The sequence below is a fragment of the Squalius cephalus genome (assembly GCF_949319135.1).
Source record: "Squalius cephalus genome assembly, chromosome: 25".
In the NCBI taxonomy this organism is placed as follows: domain Eukaryota; kingdom Metazoa; phylum Chordata; class Actinopteri; order Cypriniformes; family Leuciscidae; genus Squalius; species Squalius cephalus.
Window position 1 is genome coordinate 17,334,176 of NC_137146.1, and position 21,517 is coordinate 17,355,692.

General features: G+C 35.6%; 1 protein-coding gene across 1 annotated transcript in view; it reads right to left on the bottom strand.

Annotated features, from left to right (window-relative positions):
• The window catches only part of fam49bb (family with sequence similarity 49 member Bb), a 52,303-nt gene that overhangs the window by 24,822 nt on the left and 5,964 nt on the right, over nt 1-21,517 (bottom strand). Inside the window, exon 2 of the mRNA XM_079863003.1 lies at nt 4,819-4,901. The gene's annotated coding sequence lies outside the window, so the exon portion shown is untranslated. The remainder of the gene's footprint in view (nt 1-4,818; nt 4,902-21,517) is intronic.

Here is a 21,517-nt window from a genome sequence, read left to right on the forward strand (position 1 = left end):
ATTGTTGTGACAGTAAAGACATTCTAGGGCCTTTCTAGGGTTGGTCACTAATGTCCCCTCTTCACTGCCCAGCTAGTGACAGGTACAATGACATTCAGAAATACCACCCATACATTTATTAAGTTCAAATCGGATTCAATCATCTAATTCAAGTCAATCTACAGTATAATTTTTAGGAATGAAGATAGTTACCAAAATAATACACAAGTTGCCACTTTCAAAAAGTGATGAAAGTGTCTAAAATCCAGAAACAACACACCCATGTAGGACAATAACTTATAAGTTTGCAAATGGCGCCACCTGCTGTACAAAATAAACAATTACTTTAACACTCCAACACCAACCAATGCGCATTACACCAACCATTACCGTAAATTTAAATTAGAAATACCATGGCAGAAAGCTCAAAATCAACTGAATCAAACATAGATAAATATGGAAAACAACAGAGTTTATTTACTACACACTAGATTCAATAGTAGATTTTCCCTGTAGGACAATAAAAGAGGCAAAACCATGAACCATGAACCATGTCCAGAGAGCAGAATATTAGTCATTTGGGATGGACCTTCTTTGTATTTTTGTTTTTTTCTTTTGTTTTTTTACTACCCAGACAAATAGTAAGGTACTAAAAAGCATTAAAAACATCTTCTAAACCACAGAAATGGAACCTGGAAACCACCTAGAACACCCTAGATTTGTGTCAGGGCATTCACATTCATACTGAAAATATGAAAATTCATTGGTGTTGGACAGTGTTGGAACCCTAAATGACAGAGTAGAATATGCAGATCTGCATATTCTACTCTGTCATTTAGGGTTCCAACACTTTCCAACACCAATGAATTTTCATAATTTCTAGTCATTCATGGCTCTTCCAGTCAATCAAGCGATTTTTTTAATCATTTCATAGAGATATAAGATACAAGTATAGCATTGATTTTTAGTTTACAACGAAGCAGAATCAATCAATTACACGACTGTTCAAATGTTTGGGGTCAATACGATTTTTTTTTAAGTTTTTGAAAAAAGTCTCTTAGGCTCATCAATCATAAAAATACGGTATAAAAAGTAATATTGTGAAATATTACTACAATTTAAAATACTGTTTTCTACTTTAGTGTGACACTTCAGAAATCATTATAATATGCTTATTTTTGCTAACATTTCTTAATATTAACAGTGTTGAAAACAGTTGGGCTGCTTCGTATTTTTGTGGAAACCATGATACATTTTTCAGAACAACATTTATTTGAAACAGAAATCTTTTTTAACATTATAAATGTCATCACTTTTGTTCAATTTAATGCACCCTTGCTGAATAAAAGTATTAATTTCTTTCAAAATAACAATCTTTTAAGATTTTATTTCTTTTTATTATCATTTCAGACCTTTGAAATTCCCTGGACTGTAGGAAGGCAGTTCAAGACATCAGTTTAATTATAACCAGAGTTAGTATACACATGATGTGGAAGAGACTTATTTTTCAGTTTTGATTATTATCTAAATAACCAGCAATCCAATCTCATTTCTAATCAAAATGCAGATGGACAGACTGTAACTGTCTAACTGATACCGCCAGACATCTGAAAATAATCAGGCATGAATCATACAGTTATTCCAACAACAAACAGCTCAGAGCAATCGTGTAAATCCTATTAAAGTGGTGAATCCTCTTGTAGAGGCAGTTTTCAAGATTACCAGACAGTGGCAGCATTGGCTGATATGCAGGGGGAGGGGCTGACACTGTTAAAGATGACCTCAGGCTCCACTGTTAGGCATATATAATCCATCCTGCCTTGCAAAACTACAAGGCGTTTTCAGTGGCTCCCAGCCACAAGATTTGGAATAATCCAAATGCTAAAATGAAATTTTGTGAGTGCATTTTATGAACTAGGTGTCTGCTTACAGATAGATGTCAAGATGAAAAGGGTGTGTTCTCTACCCCAAAGTCAGCAATTATGTGTGCACCAGCTTGTCAATGTATCCATGGAAACAAAGGCAAAAATAAACATGGGTGGTTAGGGGAAGGAAATAATAAAAATAAAATAATTTGGGGGAGGAAAAAGACGCAAGCTAAAAAAGTCATAAGGGCGGAGACATGTTGTCATCCAAAATAAAAGTTGTGGTAGTCTTTTCTTCCCTATTGTGATGTACATCCAGGTGAAACAGATTCGCGAACAAGAAAAAAGAAATGTGTGCCACACTTGCCCATCGGCCCATCTGAATCGTTGATCATCTGCTATTGCTGAGATAGATAGATAGACTAGATAGACTAGATAGATAGATAGATAGATAGATAGATAGATAGATAGATAGATAGATAGATAGATAGATAGATAGATAGATAGATAGATAGATAGATAGATAGATAGATAGATAGACAGATAGACAGATAGACAGATAGACAGATAGATAGATAGATAGATAGATAGATAGATAGACAGATAGATAGACAGATAGATAGACAGATAGATAGACAGATAGATAGATAGATAGATAGATAGATAGATTTTTTCCAGCATTGGCAAGTTAAAGCTGACTGAATGGTTAAGAATAATGGGTGATATTCATTAGTTATTTGTTTATGGGTCATTATCCAGGTTTCTGCACACTTTAAATGTACTGAAAAAAATACTGAATCAAGTAAATCATAAAACAATAAACACACAAAAATATTTGATGCTTGATTCAACCAAAACTAAAAATTCTGTCATCATTGACTTTCTTCCATTTCCACTATGGAAGTCACTGGGGACCAGCAACTGTTTGGTAGCCAATGTTCTTCCAAATAGCTTTTGTTTTCAACAGAATAAAGAAACTCATACAGGTTTCGTACAACTTGAGCATGAGTAAATTATTACTGATTTTTTTTATTTTTGGGTGTACTATCCCTTTAAATCTGGCACAAAGTTAAAGCATTGCACTAAGATTACATTTATTGCAGTTTGTTGAGATTGTTTCCGTTATTTACAGAAAATTACTTTTATATTTAAAGGTGTTAACTATATTAATCTTACACTGCAAAGTACAACGGATTCAATTAATCACAACAATTTGTAACAAAATTATTTAATGAACGAAGCACACCAAAAAATGTAAGATAAAGCCCTAAAACAGACAATTTATCACCATAATCTCAATTATTTCTTTGACAATTAATCGTCAGCCAAATTTCAGAATCGGGACAGAACCTAGCCCTAATAATCCCCTCTTTCATCACACGACAATGCATTTCTAATGTATAACATCTAAACATTCTTGCCCACCCGACTGAAAACTGGCACGCATTCAGTACCCTCTCCATGCTCTGAGAGAAACCACAAACAGCTATTCGCTTGGCTTTAGACTCTCCTCCATCATGCATATAAATGGGGCCACCTTCTCTAAACTCTGACACTATGATTACATAAGCCGCCATCCTAGAGGAACAGGAAGCTGCATTACTCAAGCCTTCTTTATGTCCCACAATGCCATTCACTTCCGCAGTGGCCTTGTTACACAATCTGGGCTCACATCTCTGTTGGAAAAAAGTGCAAAGCAAGACGTTCTCTCTCTTTTATTAAAGCTTGAAAAACAATTGTGACAGAACTACATACATGCCATCAACTGCTGGGAAAACTGCACTGCTTTCTCAGATGATCAAGTATAAGTGTATAAAACAAAACAAAAATACTGAATCAAGTAAATCATAAAACAATAAACACACAAAAATATTTGATGTTTGTGTCCAAAGCTTAAACGAAAGAACCCAAAGCTTATCTCAACGCTCAAACCAATTACAAATACTAAGACAGATGATAAACTCAAAGACTGCTTTGCACCTGCAACACATCAACAGCCGTGAGAACAGGAAAACTCCCCATACCAGAAAACACTGAAACAAGAATGTCCCACACCCCAATCCAGCAGCCCAGAGCAGAATCATATGAGAGCTAGAGCACCAGGACACCCAGAATGCTGAACTGACAAAAGAGACTCATTGCTAAAATATCAGGGGAATGCAGGAGAGAGGAAGTGGTTTCTGGACAACTGAACTGTGGTGTCATTCAGATGTGAAGGTCTTGCAATACACTTAATAAAAACAATTTACAATGAAAACCGAACACCTTTACATGTTCAAGATACAGCACATGGACACTGTTCAAAACAAATGTAGTGCGATAAAACAGTCAAGTCATTTTGACGGTCACATTTTTTTGTTGCACTGTCAGTAGCTCCACCCACAGTAAAATCTCATTGGTTCAAACTCCTGCTCTGCCTGTTTGTATTTTAAATGCCAAATATGTTTTAACTGGCTGTGATTTTGTTGCTTAGTGCAACATTTGGTGCAACAAACTTGATGCTTTGTGCCTGGCTAGGAAGATGTGTAATATGAAAAGCAATTACAGCACAGTAACTGTAATATGGCAGTGATTTTGAAGGGGTCATATTTTACCGTATCATGTTAATGTAAGTGCATTTTCAGAATGAGCTGATTTTTGTGGTTTAGTTTCATCAAATTATTCATGTTGGTTCTGAAATTTAGATATCAAAAAGTTCATTGTATTTAAGTAAGTGCATTTATTTACACTACCGTTCAAAATTTTCTTTGCATTAAATTGATCAAAAGTGACACTAAAGACTCTTACAATGTTACAAAACATTTCTATTTAGAATACATTAGTGCCTTCTTAATGGGCTAATTATCCTTAAACATATATTACAGTTAATACACAAATTTGAACAAAACAGTTGCTTCAGTTCACACCAGTTCAAATAGTAAAATATCTGCACAGTAGTTGTAATAGAGCTTTGATTGTGTGTTGAGATGCTTACCAGCAGAAAAGCAGAGGAGGTGACAGAAGGGAGGCCTAGCCAGGCACTCGCCAAGGTCGCAATCCTACAGAAGTACTAACAATCTGCAAAAAGAGAAGAGAAAAATCATTTTTCATTATCACCGCTAAAAATAAGAAAAATAAAAAGAAACAGAGCTGTGATATCAATCACTGAATGTGCTTTTAAGCAACATTTCTCCTTTTCAATTCCTCTAAAAATGTGTCTGTTACAGTCTTTCTCCCCATTATTTCACAATTCAAAGCCTAGAATAATCACATACTAAAGCCAGACTAATGTATTCTCACAACCTAATCACTCAGTGTACATTAAGTTCCTGAATTTAAACTTGCTTCAGACGTCCTTCAATTTCATGTAGGTTTGTTATACCACGCCTGAATAATTAGCCCATAACCACAGAAACAAACAGAGTGTCGTCTTGTGTCAAAGTTATCAAAACAACTACTGTGCGCAGCTTTTGTCTAACGGCTGCAGTGAATCAAGCCCTCATCATACCACAAGACTCAAGCTTGCAGATGTGTGGTTTGATCAGGGCAGGGGATGTGCTAGATTTGTAATAATTATGTTCTTAACATTCAAGCTGACTTTGTCCCCTCTTCATGTAATGCCTGTAGGCTGAAAAACTGCCCTAGTGGTAAAGCGCTGGGAGGTGTTCTGGCCACTTCCTCTTGTGCAACACTTCCTCCCATTCACGACAGACTTCAGCTTTCCATTGTGCTTGCTAGCTTCACCCTTACCTTGTGTCAATGTAGACCATATAGTGCTGTTATTTTACAAACCCTAACCCTACTAGACATCAGTGTGTAACACATCCTGCATCGTTTGTGCTAAGTATGCTCAAATCATGAAGTTTGTTGAGAAGAGTGTTTTATTATTTTTCTAAACAATCAAATTAATGATTTTTGCATGGTTGATAAGAAAATAAACACACACACACACACACACACACACACACACACACACACACACACACACACACACACACACACACACACACACACACACACACACACACACACACACACACACACACACACACACACACACACACACACACACACACACACAATTTAAGAAGGGACCAGAGCCATGTCGAGACCAGAATATCATAAAGACTAGTGAGCTACTATCCAGAACACACTAGCAACCACCTAGCAACTTTCGAGAACACCCAACTGCTACTTAGAAACACCTTAGCAGCAACCATCCAAAACACATTAGCAACCACCTAACAACCATCCAGAACACCCTAGCAACCACTAAGCAACATTCACATCCAGAACACCTTAGCAACCACCAAAAAACCCATTCAGAACACCTCATCAACCAATTATTGACAGCCTACCAACCAACTAGCAACAGCCCAATAATAATCCAGAACACCTTGGCAATCACCTAGACCTAGCAACACCCTACCATCCAAAATGCTCTAACAACTGAATAACAATGCAACAGCATTAATCTGGTTTATATTCATATCCTGCATTTTTTTTAATATATATATATATATATATATATATATATATATATATATATATATATATATATATATATATATATATATATATATAAATAATACCATTCAGTTTCTTTAGTGGTTATTGAATGTCTGCATTCTAAAGCATATGTCTGAATTCTTTCTCAGAAGCACCAAAAGAACCAATTTAAAATAAATATAATTTAGTAACTTAAAATTAAACCAACATCATGAAATTCCTTACAATCCTTTTGCAAGCTTTTATTCACTATGAAATTAAAAATGTATATGTAATATAAAATGTCAAATTAGTTTTAGTTCATTAGGACACTAAATTCAAACAATGCTAAATTAATCAAAACAATACACACCATCCCATATATTCACATGGGCTTTTAAAGAGTTAGATTACACAAAATATTTTGTCATCATATATTTCACCCATGTCATTTCAAATAAGTATTTTATTCATCTTGGCTTCTACAGGCTTGCTGTTAGTCGGTGTTACCGGTGTTACAACAGTACACTGATTACATTCAGAGTCGCAGCACAGTGCAGCAGGAGTCAGATTTCACTTATCACATGACAAGAGGGATGCAGTGTTGCCAAGTCCGCGGTGTTCCCGTGAAATTGGGCTACTTTCACACTATTGCCACAGGTAGTTTTTGTAGGTAAAGTCTCGGATCGAGATTTTTACCAGGAGACCCCTCCCCCTGGAACGCCATTGGGCTAGTTTTGGTCGTGATTGGGCTAGTTTTGGTGTATTGACAAGACAATTGCAGAGAATTTGGTGAGCAACAGATGAGCACCACTTTCAATCCGATCGAAATTTTGTTCGGATCGAGCTCAATCGGATCGATTAAGGTGTTTACATGAAGGCTTTTCAGTCTGATTGAGCCGTCAATCCGATTACTAACGGATTAGTTGGTTGCATGTAAACGTAGCCAGTGACAAAGTACAGCGCACAAGTGATCGTAAGTAAAAGTAAAAAGCAAGTGCGCGTTCTAAGGAGATTTCAAATCAATACCCTGCATATCTTAATTGCGGCTCCTTGATGCCTGCAAATTATAGGCCTATACGCAGAGTATGCATAATCGCGTATTCAAAAGCGGAAGTGAAAAACAAACACGCGTTCATGAACAATTAAACGGCTTCATTCATATGAGCTATGTTTACAGTGCCTTGATGAACTTCTTCCTCAAAGTTTTAGTTGTGTGGACTTTGAATGGAGGGACAGAAATCTCTCAGCTTTCATTTAAAATACTTTCATTTGTGTTTTGAAGATGAACATGATGAAATTCATACAGGATTGGAACGACATGAAAGTGAGTAATTGACAGAATTTTCATTGTTGGGGTGAACTATCCCTTTAAATCTGAATAAAACATTCAACCTATTCTGAGCAGTGTGAAAAGCAAACATCACCAGAAAAACATCCAGGACTCTCTAAAAATGCTTGACAAACTAGCAACTGCGAATTCCTGACCATGTGTAATGTTACTCTTTGTAAAATACTCTTAGCTTGACAGATTTGTCAGAAGGTCACATAAAGGCAGTTAAAACTCTGCTTGCACAAGAGTCATGTTTCCTTGAGAGGTGTCATCATTCCATCCCTCCTAAAACACATTTGAGGTCAGTAGGTTCAAACTGGCAGTTTCTTTGCCACTGAAATTGCAAAAATGTCCATTTGCTCGTTTCACAATCTTCAGTCAGTCTAACAATAATCCCCAACATGATAAAAATGCTGAAAATTGCTCAGTTTAGATCCAGCATTGAGAAAATGTAACTCAGCAGAGCAGATCAAACCATGAAAAAGAGCATGCCTAACCAACCATGCTGTATGTCACGACTACACATTGGTTCTGTGGTCAAACAAAGGGTTGCAAGGACATGGTCATCTTGCTTTAATAAAATGGAACCCAGTTCAGATAAGACAGATAAGATGGATTCACTGGCATTGTTGTGATGCTTTATATTTAGCTAACAAACCATCATTACAGGATATAACACGATTTTATCATGCATAGACAAAGATGGATTTCTGAGCAAAGAAGGCTGCTGAGTGGTAGAGGAAGTTTTTAAACTAACAGCTCCAGATAGGGTCTCTAGATCTTTACAAAATCTAAGAGAATGTAGATGTAGATAATTTGCATGCATGGATCACTACATGGGAAAGTTTCCGAGGCTTATCTAATAGATTTTTATCTTTAACTAAGTTGGCACATTGGGTGTGTTGGTTAATGGGTTTAATGGGCCTGTGCAGTCTAGCCTAAAAAAAACACATTAATGATGTTAAACGTTAACCTTGCCTTCTTGCTTCCATACTGAGAGTTGAGGAAATGGTCTATATAATATATGCTGTGACATAAGTTGGCCTACACAAAAATTACACCCAATTGAGTTAACAAGCCTGTTGATTTCCATTAGCCTAAACTGTAACAGATAAACCAGGCATCCAGCACAATCCAAATATTATCCAACATCTGTTCATTCCAAACAATGTTGATGGAGAACAGCAGCGAAATCCAGTCCCTGCAATTAGCAGAGCAGTGGGAAATGCTGGAGTGCAACTGGACCATCAGCTGCCCATTGTGTCGATGCTTTGAGAGCATGCTCTACTCTGCAGGACAACTAGATCTCACATTAGAGTGAAAATCATTCAATGGACTGCCAGAGGCGTAATGCAGATCATGCTTTGTGAGCTTTGCATGGATCACATTTTCTCTTGCATGTCTACAGCATGTAAACATTATGAAGCCAAATACACATACTAAGTGTTATGGTCTATGTATGCAGCATGATATTTTTATTCTACAAGGAAAATTGAGAAAAAATATTTTGTAATGGTAGATAGATCAAAAATATAACAAAATTTGCTTTGCAAAACACACCAGTCTTGCTTTATCTGCTCTCTAAAAGACAACACAAAACATCTCTAGTTTCTTAGTGCACAATTCTCTTGAAATACTTACTGTATAATAATAACAACAACAATTATTATTATGCATTGGTATCAAACTAACAATGAGCAACAATTTTTACTGTTAATGTTGATTTACAAATACATTTTGCTTTTACCAATTCATTAATCAATAATACATGTTTGATTCATGTCATTCATATACACACACACATACACACACACACACACATTAATGTTTATGAAAAACAGACAGCAGGGTTTTAACGTCTCTCCCAACATTTCCTTCTCTCTGAATATTAATTTTCACCCTGAAATGTCACATTACAAAAGTAAAGTGCATTACAAACGGTGTTCAAATCTAAACACACATATACATTTTTTTTTTTTCCCCATCCTGAGTCTCAGTTTTATGCCAGCATACTAAATGAATCATCTCCATTATTGCATAAGCTCATTCCTGTGGATGACTTTATAATCATCGTCACTTGATTGAGCCTGGGAATGCTGCGTTACTATGGCAGCTGCTGAGATTCTGACACCCTAAAGGTCTAATGAGAATTCAGAACTCAAAAACACGGAACATCATACTTGGAACGTCACCAAGGCAACAGCTTGGAACCCCTTGCTGTGAGGGGCTGGAGCTCTGGGAGAGGACGGGAATCATTATGCCTTTTATTCGACGAAGTGAAGCTAATCACTCTGGAAATTGACTAGTTTAGTTTACATAAGAATCACAGTGTAAACGCTACTGAGTGAGTGAGTGCAGCAGAAGGCAATTTATTAGCATAATACAGAGTTGGCAAATCCCATGAAATAATATAATTAGTGGTGATGTTTGCTTATAACATCACTATATCTACTGGTCACATTTACACAGTAAGTTGTATACAGTACATGTTAAAAGTTTGGAAAAATTACATTTATTTATGTTTTTTGCAAGAAGTCTCTTAAGCTCACTGAAAATTCAGCTTTATCATCACAGGAATAAATTAAATTTTTGAATAGAAATATTAAAATAGAAACAATTTTAAATTAAAATAACATTTCACTGTATTCCTGTTTTTACTGTATTTTTGATTAAATAAATGTAGCCTTGGTGAGCATCAGACACTTCTTTCAGAAACATTAAACAATTGTAATGTTTTCAAAATGTTGACAATATTTTTGGATCATGTTTTATAAGAAAACACCATTTCAGTCTTTGTACTTCAAAATGTCAAGTTTAATTTGTTTCATTGTAATTACTATTGCTCAAATACATAAGTAAATGTGAATGGAAATTCCAAAGTAATATGTACTGTGTTTTGTCATCTAATCAACTGAAGCAAAAAACTAACAAATGCAAATAAAATTTGTGCTACTTCCTAGCTAAGAATTCACTCTTTTGACATTAGAATTGCACAGAGAGAGTCCACTAACAGGTTTGCCCAACACAAGTTTTTCCTCAACGATTTAGGAGACTGTCCTTAAAGAAATAGATTTAACTAACCATGGTAAATGATACATTCAACTAGTAAGCCATTTAGTAATATTTGCAGCAAACTTTATTATATTATTTTTATTATTTAGTTTTATTGGTAGGTACAAAAGAGAGAGGACAAAAAAAAATAAAAAATGAAGAGTAGAGTTGCACTATTAATTGTTAAAAGATTGCAATCTCAATTCAAACACCCAAGTGATCTTATTCCTAAATGCAGATTCAGCTGTCTATTTAACCTTTGTCAAGTACGATCACAGCAAACATTCAAATCTGTGTTCGCGCTGCCGCTGATCCAGAGAGCAGTTGTCATGTATAGGCTTATGGGTATGAAACAGTGTCACAAACAGTATCATTATATGTAACAGTATCATATTACGGTACGTGAAACACATTGCTCTGCCCACTATGAATTATTGACTGTCTCTTTTAGGCCATATTATTTGCCTCGTGAATTCGGACAAATAACAATTATTTTAGTCTATGTGCCTGGACCAAACTTTGCACTTGCTGCCGAATGCATAGCTGCTAGTTACAACAGAGCGCTTTGCAATTCTGCCGATGACCCAGTCTTCTTGCTTGGAGATTTTAATAAATGCAATGTATCTACGCTGTTGCCAAATCTTGAGCAATATGTAACCTGTCCGACAAGACTGTTTAAGATTCTGGACAAATGCTTTGGTAACGTGGAAGGTGCATATGTGCCAAAGCTATATCCACCTCTGGGACGTTCGGATCACAACATCATTCATTTGTTACCAAAATACAGGCAGCTTTTAAAGAGGATCAAGCCTGCCGTTCAGCAGGTTCAAACAAGGTCCAGAGACGAAATAGAAAAGCTAAGAGGCTGTTTTGAGTGCACTGAATGGGACTTATTTTTTAACGATGATGACTGTTGTAGTAATCATGAATTGTTGAATGATACAATAACCTGTTATGTTAACTTCTGTGTAAATTCAGTGGTTCAAACAAAGAATATCAAAGTCTATCCAAATAATAAGCCGTGGATTAACAAAGATTTGAAACATTACCTAAACATGAAGAGAATTGCCTTCTTGCAGAATGATCAGCAGAAAGTAAAAGAGTTAAACAAAGCAGTAAAACGTAAGATAAAAGATGCCCAGAATGAATATAAAGAGAATGTTGAAGAGAAATTAAAAACAGGGAATGTAAGAGACGCATGGAAGGGTTTGAATACAATGATGGGTAGACAAAAGAAAACAGTTCAACAACATGAAGACCCTCATTGTCTTGCAAATAATCTTAATATTTTTTATTCACGATTTGATAATGATTTTAATGATGATTTGTCTGTTAGTAATGAATTAATGATGACCATGACTCAATCTCAGCCTATGATCATACAGGAGAGGGAGGTTGTCTCAGTGCTTCATAAAATTAAACCGCATAAGGCATCTGGCCCAGATGGCCTGAAGGGGAAAGTCTTGAAAGAATGTGCAGCACAACTTGGACATGTGTGTACAAGGTTGTTTCAAATCTTCCTGGACAATGGTTTTGTACCATTAGCCTGGAAGAATTCCATTGTCATCCCGGTGCCGAAAATACCTAATGCAAAATCTCTCAAAGACTTTCGCCCAATCGCACTCACGTCTATTCTGTGTAAATGTATGGAGCGCATAGTATGTAAGGAACTGTTATCCCAAATTGAGACATGCATAGACCCCCTGCAATTTGCCTATCGGGCCAATAGGAGCACTGTGGATGCCTCTCTCACTCTCTTAAATAAGGTTCAAAATCATCTAGATAACTCAAATTCCTATGTTCGAATACTCTTCATGGATTTCTCATCCGCTTTTAATACTGTCCAACCTCATCTTCTTTTAAAGCGCCTCTATGAGTTAGGTGCTAGTAGTTGGATGATTTTATGGATTAAGGAGTTTTTAAAAGGTCGCCCTCAGCGAGTTTGTGTTAATAATGTTATGTCGGATTGTTTGGTTTTACATACTGGGGTACCGCAGGGATGTGTACTGTCTCCAATACTTTTTTCCGTATACATAAATGAACTGAAGTGCAATGACGACAACCTTACCCTTATAAAATATGCCGATGATATGGCATTGGTCTCATGTCAGAAAGAAATGAACTGCACCTCATATTTTGAGTACATTGACAGTATTATCTGTTGGTTTGAGAATAGTTTTTTACATCTTAATATTGAAAAGACAAAAGAGTTATGTCTGAGAAATCAATCGAGAAGAGTAGATACCGCGTCTGAATATAAACCAGTTGTCATAAAGGAAAAAACTGTAGAGCAGGTCTCGAATTTTAAATATTTGGGTACAATTATAGATGAGAAACTCAATTTTGAAAGTAATGTAGAGTATATTTATAAAAAAGCACGACAACGCCTGGGTCTCCTCAGGAAACTGAGAAGCTTCAATATTAGTCAGCAGACCCTAACTATGTTATATCGATCAATGATTGAGAGTATTATCACATATAATATTGTTTCATGGTACGGCAATCTAACATTAAAACAAAAGAACAAAGTCTCACAAATTATTAATCAAGCAAATAAGATTACTGGACAAAAACAACAGTCACTTCAGAGCTTGTTCGATCATTTTATGGGAAAAATGGCAATTGCGATTTTTAAAGATAACTCGCATCCTCTTCACTCTGCTTTTGAATTACTCCCATCTGGACGCAGACTAAAAATTCCCTTGGCTAGGAAAAATGTCTATAAAAGATCTTTTCTTCCAATGGCAGTGATTATCTTAAATCGTACAGTGTTTTAATTAGAATGACTGATATTTTACATTCTTTCTTCTTTCTTACAGTGTTTAACTATATAATTCTTTGTATTTGTGCTGTTGATGTGTGATGTGTTTTTCTAAGCAGTGAATGTATGTTACAGTGTCAAAGAAAAATTTCCGCTCTGTAAAAACAGACTGGACAATAAAGTTCAATCAATCAATCAATTATTTCTGTGTTACAATAATTCTGTTATTATTTCACAGTTACAATAACTGTGTTATAGTTCGGATATAAACACTGATGTCTATGGTAGCGATCAAAATGCACTAAAAATCTAAAAAGTAAATTGATGCTTCACATAAAGATTGTATGAATTTTTCAAGAGATTTGTACAATAACAAAAAAAAAAAAGAGTCATTGAATCATTCACTCAAACAGATTTAAAAAGTAATTCATTCAAAGTAAACATTATTTAAATAGAATAAAAGCAATTAACATTTTGTCAATTTATCCAAAATGTAACTCAGGGGGAAAAGGATCAACAAATGATGCAGCCGGATTTAATCCAGTGCCGCTCGTTTGAGCGCCACAGCTCATCTTGTAAGAATTACACACAGATTGCTGAAGGACAAAAGGATTTTATTCACTGTGATCCATATAAAATTGACCTAAAATCTAGCCAATATTAAAGAGTTACCTAAAAAAATAAAATAAAAAATAAAAACATTTCCAGGAAGCTGAAATCATTTACAGAATGATTTCTTCTCTATGTTTGTGGTTCAGAGAACAACAATACAGATGATTACTATTGCAAACACATGTATATGAAATGGAAATGGAAAATCAGCATCTCTGATAATCTCTCTCATCGTCTTGTTTCTGTCCGGTACGGTACTGTTACGGTACAGGAATAGCTCACCCAAAAATTTTAATCCTTTCATTTATTCACATTCATGCCATATGATTTACTTCAGCAAAACACAGAAATTCAAGTCATTATTGACTGAAACTTTCACTCCATCACAGAGTTTACCTCTAAAAGCAAATCAGGATGGTATTCCAGAAAGCAAGGTTATCTTACCGTCAAACGGTAACCTCTCTCGATTGATTAATCCAAACCTTGCTTCCTCAAGGTATGCTGGTTCCAAAACCGCGTCTGGGACTTAGGCCTAGTTCAGCCAAGCCATGGTTGAGTATGTTAACGGTTAGGCTAATGCACAAGACATTATCAACAGAGAGACGAATCACCATGGAAACGGACGCTAAGAAAAAGGGGTTTAGGGGTACTAGGTTCAGAGTTAGTACGTAGTTATTACCCAGTTATTGTAATTACTATAACAAGTAGCCTACATAGTATATGTACATGTGGAACAAGACAGTAAAATAAAGTAGGGCCTACTGTTGTTTTTTTTATTATAGAAATACATTATCTATCAATTTTTATGATTATTCGCTAAGAATTGTGGTTATTTTTTACCACCATTCTTCAAATAGGCTACCCCAATGCATATCACAATTGATGAACTCACATACAGTAGGTGTGTTACTGGCCACTGTTTTACTCAATTTGCGTAAAATGCAAAACACATTTCTATGGATGTTTTGGATATTATTCGGCGCGGTGATGAACATAGCAATGCTGTAACTACGGTTGCCTATGCTGTCGTCGTGTTCTTCGCTGGATAAAGGTAAGGTGCACATTGAATTGTGTTGACAGAGTTCAGCGATTCGGAGCGGAGAAAAAAAAAAAAAAAAAAGGTCATTTATGAAGTTGTGTGAACAACACGCATCATCCGTGTACGTCCGAGTTCATGTGCACTTTGGTCAGAGCAGTAATAATGTGGTAATATTTACATGCCTGTTTACTGGCATGCGTATGGTTACACATAGTATAACCATAATCGTGTAAAACTATGATTATGAGCTTAAATCGCATTAGGTTGATTCATGTATTGTGTTTACATTAGGTAAAGTTTAAATAGCAATATCCTCAAAATCCAATTTTGCATTATGAAGGTGAATGTTTACATTCATGTTTACATTACGTAGTCATTCACTCTGGTTCTGTGAACTGGATCAACTGATTCATTGAAATAATCAGATTCAAATGAATTATTTGCTCACAAATTGAACACAAGAAAAGAGTAGATATAAGGTGAATAATGACTTTTGGTCTGTTTCTTTACATAAAGACATACAGCTCAGAAAACTTGAAATACAGCACACAAGTCACATGGTCTACTATTTTGGTAAAATGCTTGGTGTCTTTTTTTTAAGCTTAAAAGCTCCAGTCCTGTTCATTGTATAGTTGCATGGAAAAAAGCACCCAGTACATTATACAAATGTTTTCCTTTTGTATCCCACAGATGAAATGAGGTCATATGGGTTTGGAAGAACATGAGGGTGAGTAAATGATGACACAAATTTTGGGAGAACTATCCCTTTAAAGTGCAGAAAGTACACACAACTGCACAGGCCTAAGCCTACGCTAACTGTAGGCTTTTATTTACCCAAGACAGACCTTGTCTAGAAGATAACAATTGCAGAGAAACTGCTTGAAGTGGGAGGTTGAGTCATCTAACAACATTATTTACTGCCTTCACAATTACTGTCTTTACCCCCCACACCCCTAGTGCTGTCTATTTGCTTTGACCCACACTAAAACAGTGTGGTTACTGTCCCTGAAGGTGAAATCGAAGAGGTCGGTGAGACAGCAGCATGGGTTAGAAGGAAGCTGACATAGCAAATACAAGCACAACTAACAGCTGACAAAAGCAACAGTAAGTAGAGACACGCTCACATGCACGTCATCCGTAACTGTCCTCAGTATATTATATATAACACAAGAAAACCTTTTGAAAAATTATCATCTACATTTCTTACACAAAGCATTTGAGGACCAGAGAAAGCATGTGTACCTCTAAAAGCTCAACCTGGATTAGTGTGACTCCTAAAATGGACCATATAATGAAACTGAGTCTGACAAACGCTTAACTATGAAGATTATCTTCCAAACAACTGAAGCAAAGCAACTGGTTCCATTGAACAGTCAGTGTTGTTGTAACACTAATATTTAGTTGAGTGGAAATGATCCGACCAAGAATCAAACCGGTTGAAACTCATGTTCTCTTGACTGTGACTGTATCCTGATGATACAGAATGAAAAACCAATCAACAAGGTGTGTGTTATTAAATCTCCTGATGATAACAGATCAATAAGCACTTAAACATCTAGTGAGGCACTTTCTTTGCAATATGACCAACACAGAATCAGTGGGTGTTGGATTTCACTCCATAATAATATTTCTTCTTTAAAATGGTTTCACGTTCACCCTCAAGTACATTGAAGTTTAAAACAAACAAACAAACAATGTACTTTGTAGGGCAATCTGAAAGTTAGCATAACTGTTGTTCCCTCAACGTTGTTTTTTGGATTATTACAGAACATATGCTCTGTGATTTGCTATATGTGTGGTTTTAACTGTGGTTATCATGAACTAAATGTATGCTACTATGGAAGACCAAGGGTAAATTTTAATAGTACTCAAACAGTCAGAATATTACAATTTTACCATTTAAAAATGAGCTGTTACAATTTTTACTTATGTCACTGTTTTTGTTTATGAACAGAAATGTACATCTGCATCCTAACACAAGCTACTACTACTATTACTGTCAACAAGCTACTGTCAAATGTGCATTTTTAAGAGACAAAACAAGTAATATTATTAATATTGCAGCCTGCACTGAAAACTGTGCTGAAGATACGCGTCAAAGTCAGGCAACACGAACGCAAAGATTTGGCATTTATCGTAATAAATTATTATCAATATCGACTGATATAAAAAAAATTATCGTGATCATTTTGTGGGCCATATTGCCCAGCCTTAATACCCGGACAGTTAAAACTGCATTTTTTTCCCTTACATTTTATGGTTTTGGGTTAAATACTTTACTTAAATTAATTTGTGAATATATTGTGAAACATTACTAGCTAAAATATTTGATGAAACATTTAGTAAGTGTGAGTCTTTAGGGACCTCACGATCCAATTCCAAAACCATTCTTGATCTACTTTTTTCTTATTAGTTTACCGACTTGAACATCTTAAAATCTTTTCTTTATTTAATTACGTATGTAATTATAAGTACTTTTTAAAATAATTACAAATGTATAAAATACAAAAAAATTATTAAAACAAATGTTTTAAGAATTTAAAACAAACTAATATATAGCTTTAAAACAAAAGAAGTAAATAAAAAAAGAGGAACAAAGACACATTACAAGTGCTTTCAGAATCTGAACGTTTTCTGGTCAAGAGCAGCGAGTGATCTTTACTGTTGTTTGATTATTACTAATGACATCATAGACAGCGGGAAATCTAATAAGCTGCATTCACACTAATGCACAGATCTCTTTTGAAATATAAGATGTTTTTGTCCTGTCTGTTTAATCTCTTAAGACATAACTGACTGTGTTAACGTTAATTCCGCATCATTAAAGCATTTTGAGATGCAACTACTGTATACCACATTTAGTAGTCGCACACACAGACACATACACAAGCACTATTCACAAAGCGAAGTGAGCATTTGAAATTGAAAGCAGCCTTCTGTCCGTAAGTTTCATATTTTTAATATATAAGCCTGCTGCATTACAAACTACATAAATGATGCCTCCGTAGAGCATTTGAGGCGCACACTGCAAGTGTAACATGTCAAGCATTTGAAGCAAATGAAGCCAGCAAATGTCTTTGTAATTCTCTTCAACCTTTCTGAACTTTATGAAAGATTATTTTATGCCAAGTTCGAGTGGTGTGTATGTGAGGAATTGGAAGCAAGCAGAATATGTTTCTAAAGCACACGCGCGTCATCCTTCATGCGGTTAAAAACTAAGTTCAGAATCGATTCTGAAATTCTCAGTATCGATCCAGAATTGTTGGAGAGAGATTCACGTTGCATCGATTTTTTTCTCCCACCCCCAGTAAATTCACACATAAATGTTAAAATGTCTTAACGCAGATTAGTAAACCTTTTCTTTTGGGCAAAAGAGTAAATGTGAAGCCCTGGGGTGGACCATCTAAAACCAGCCAAAGCCTCAAGCATGAAGAGTCATGAGCTGACTAATAAGGCAAAAACAAGCTTGACTCATATCCTCTTTAGGCCCTGGGACACCTCAGACATCACCTCAGACAGCACTCACTATGCTGCTTTTATTCAGCTGTATTTAACTCACGATCACGTCACTCATGTTTTCTGACTGAAAGCAGAAAGTCTAGTATTCTGCTTTACTGAAGATTGGCATGTTAAAGGCAACAGATGGATATTGTTGGGTTTCCTTCCCAACTGTTGGCAAGTCATCTGTGCCGGTTGCCCTGTTCAGCCATCCTCACCATGGAAACGAGTGGGAGGAGACGCAGTGGGCACACAATATATGTAGAGTGTCAAAGTGACACAGCCGAAGTGAAATCTGAAAACAGGCTCATTGTTGCCAAACAAAAGAAATTACAGAACTGCAATTTAATTGGGCAATTAAATTGTAATTTCCCATTTAGCAATTTTCTGCAGGTCTGACTTTTACCAAAAACATTGAACTAAATCTACAACATGACATTTCATTGTGTGTCTGTATTTGTATCTTTAAAGACATAATTGGCATCAGCAACATTTAACTTACAAAATGTTTTCTTTTTTAAAGGAATACAATATAAGGCAGGGCTTAAATGTGTTCATTAGGATTTGGTTGGGTTGTGAAAAATAGTCTATAATAAAATTGGTTAAGATTTCTCTAATCTCCACCCGTGCAGCTTTGGATAGACCAGCAGAAAGAAGTTGCTGGAAATTGCCATAACCAGAATTATGAGATGGCAACCTGTGACTTTCAACCCAGAGCTGTTTATGCGTTTCTAGGTCAATATATCAATGATGAAATGAATCTGCAGCAGTCAGGTGGTACAAGTAAGTGCGCTGCAAGTTGTTTACGTTCAATATTATTGTAATGTTATGTGCTTTGAGACATGAGGTAATTGAAAGCCGTCTCTCGTCTTTGCAGACTCTGCTGTTCATGTCTTCTGAAGGAGGAGTGGCTTTGGAGAGCGTTCTGAAGGGAGGGTGGGATCTCATGCTTTCAAAGCTTGCTATTGCTAGCCTCTCTGAAATTGCCTACCAAAACAAAATGTCCAAAACAAACACGAAACACTAAAAGGATCACACCCCGATTTTGATGCATCCGCCCCAACATTCACGTACACGCTATGCATGCAACACACACAGTGAACGACTATGGCGGAATCTGCCAATGTACAGTACCTACCGCCTGAAAGTATGAGGTCATCAATAGCCGCTTTTCCACTGTCGGGCCAGAAGCTCCGCAGCGCTTCATTAAAACCAGCCCGTAACACACCTCTCTGGAACAACGTCACACAAACTCATAGTTTCACCCAGAAATGGAAGTTTTATCAGAAAACTAATCAGAAAGAATTCACTGGAAACTAGCGAGATCGCAAAACGAACATCATAAAAAAAAATGTATGCACCTTTTAACATAATAATCACTGCAATAATGATCCAATCATAGACTCTTAAGCATTTGCCTACTTAAATCCAAACAATCCAAATTTTGTTAATTTATTTATATTTTGAATTAGTTTTTATTTTTATCTTTTCCATTTTTATTTTAATCTTAGTTAAAGGTAAAGCAATTGTTTGTGGGTTTTTTTATTTATTTACAGTTTTTATTCATTTTTATTTCATTTTTAGTTATTTTAGTACATCAAGTTAAACCAAATGAAAATAAATGTTGCCTTGACAACTGAAATAAAATACATTTTTGATATATTATTTTATTTCAGTTAACCATTATTTTATTACTAGAGATGGAATTTTTTTGTATCCTTTTAGTTTTGGTTAACTATAATAACCCTGAGTGGAAGAGAGATTGCAGAGTTCACGCCTCCTTAAATCAACAGTAGTTGGAAAACATCGTATTTTCTTTTTCATTTCCTTTCAAGCACATGGGTACAAGTGCCAGATGTGTGTGTCAAATGTTTTCATTTCTATTTAACACTTCACAATTGAAATTTTAGAATCCTGATATGGCAATCAAGGGAAATCGCACTACTCAGCTCAACAGTTACTGGTTGACATGTGGAGACATGACATTAAGACAGACATTACATGCTTCTGCAAGACAAGAGTACAGAGATCACCTGAGGTTAAAAAAAAATCTATTCAAGTCCACAGGGGCATTTATATGTGCTTTTGAGGCTTAACAACACATATCAGTTAATGACATAACACTAAAACATCATTCAACCTTCAACATTCTTTAAAACAAATCTACAAAACGTAAAAAAGCATTACAAGACAAGCACACACATAAGAAATATGATGTTAATTTCCAGTGGTAAAGGCCAATGTGAGGTAAAACAGGAAGTTTCGCGAGCCAGTTCAGAAGAAAGATTAGCACTAACAATAAGCTTCCTTATGTCTTTCATAGGCAAATTCTACAGATTAGCACTCTTAAAACAACAGGCCTACAGTATTGAGATCACACTTATCCCACTATAAAATTTACTATGGTTTAACTAACTAAATGCCCAACACATAATTCTCATAAAATTGCTTACATTAATGTTAAAGAAAATGAGGAAAGAGTACACTGCTTCAATTACAAAATGTACATCGGCCATCACCGATTTGTACACTGCATTCTTGTGAGTGTGAGTGTTTTACCGCACCAATCCTTCACTAACCTCCAAATACACAAAACACTTTTCTTAGAACTAACATTCTTACTGGAATGAAAAGATTAGCAACAAGAGCTAATTACAATAATGTATGCACACTGGGGCTCATAAAATAAAAATTGGAGTAAAGTGATTGTGGGTGCATCTGTTAGCTTTGAGAACAACTATATAGGCTAGTGCACACCTGAAATTACACTACCGTTCAAATGTTTGGTGTCATGTTCTTTTTTGTTTTTGAAATCTCTTGCTCGCCAAGGCTGCAGTTTAATAACCAAAAAATACAGTAAAAACAGGAATATTGTGAAATTATTATTACAATTTTACAATAAGCATTTTATA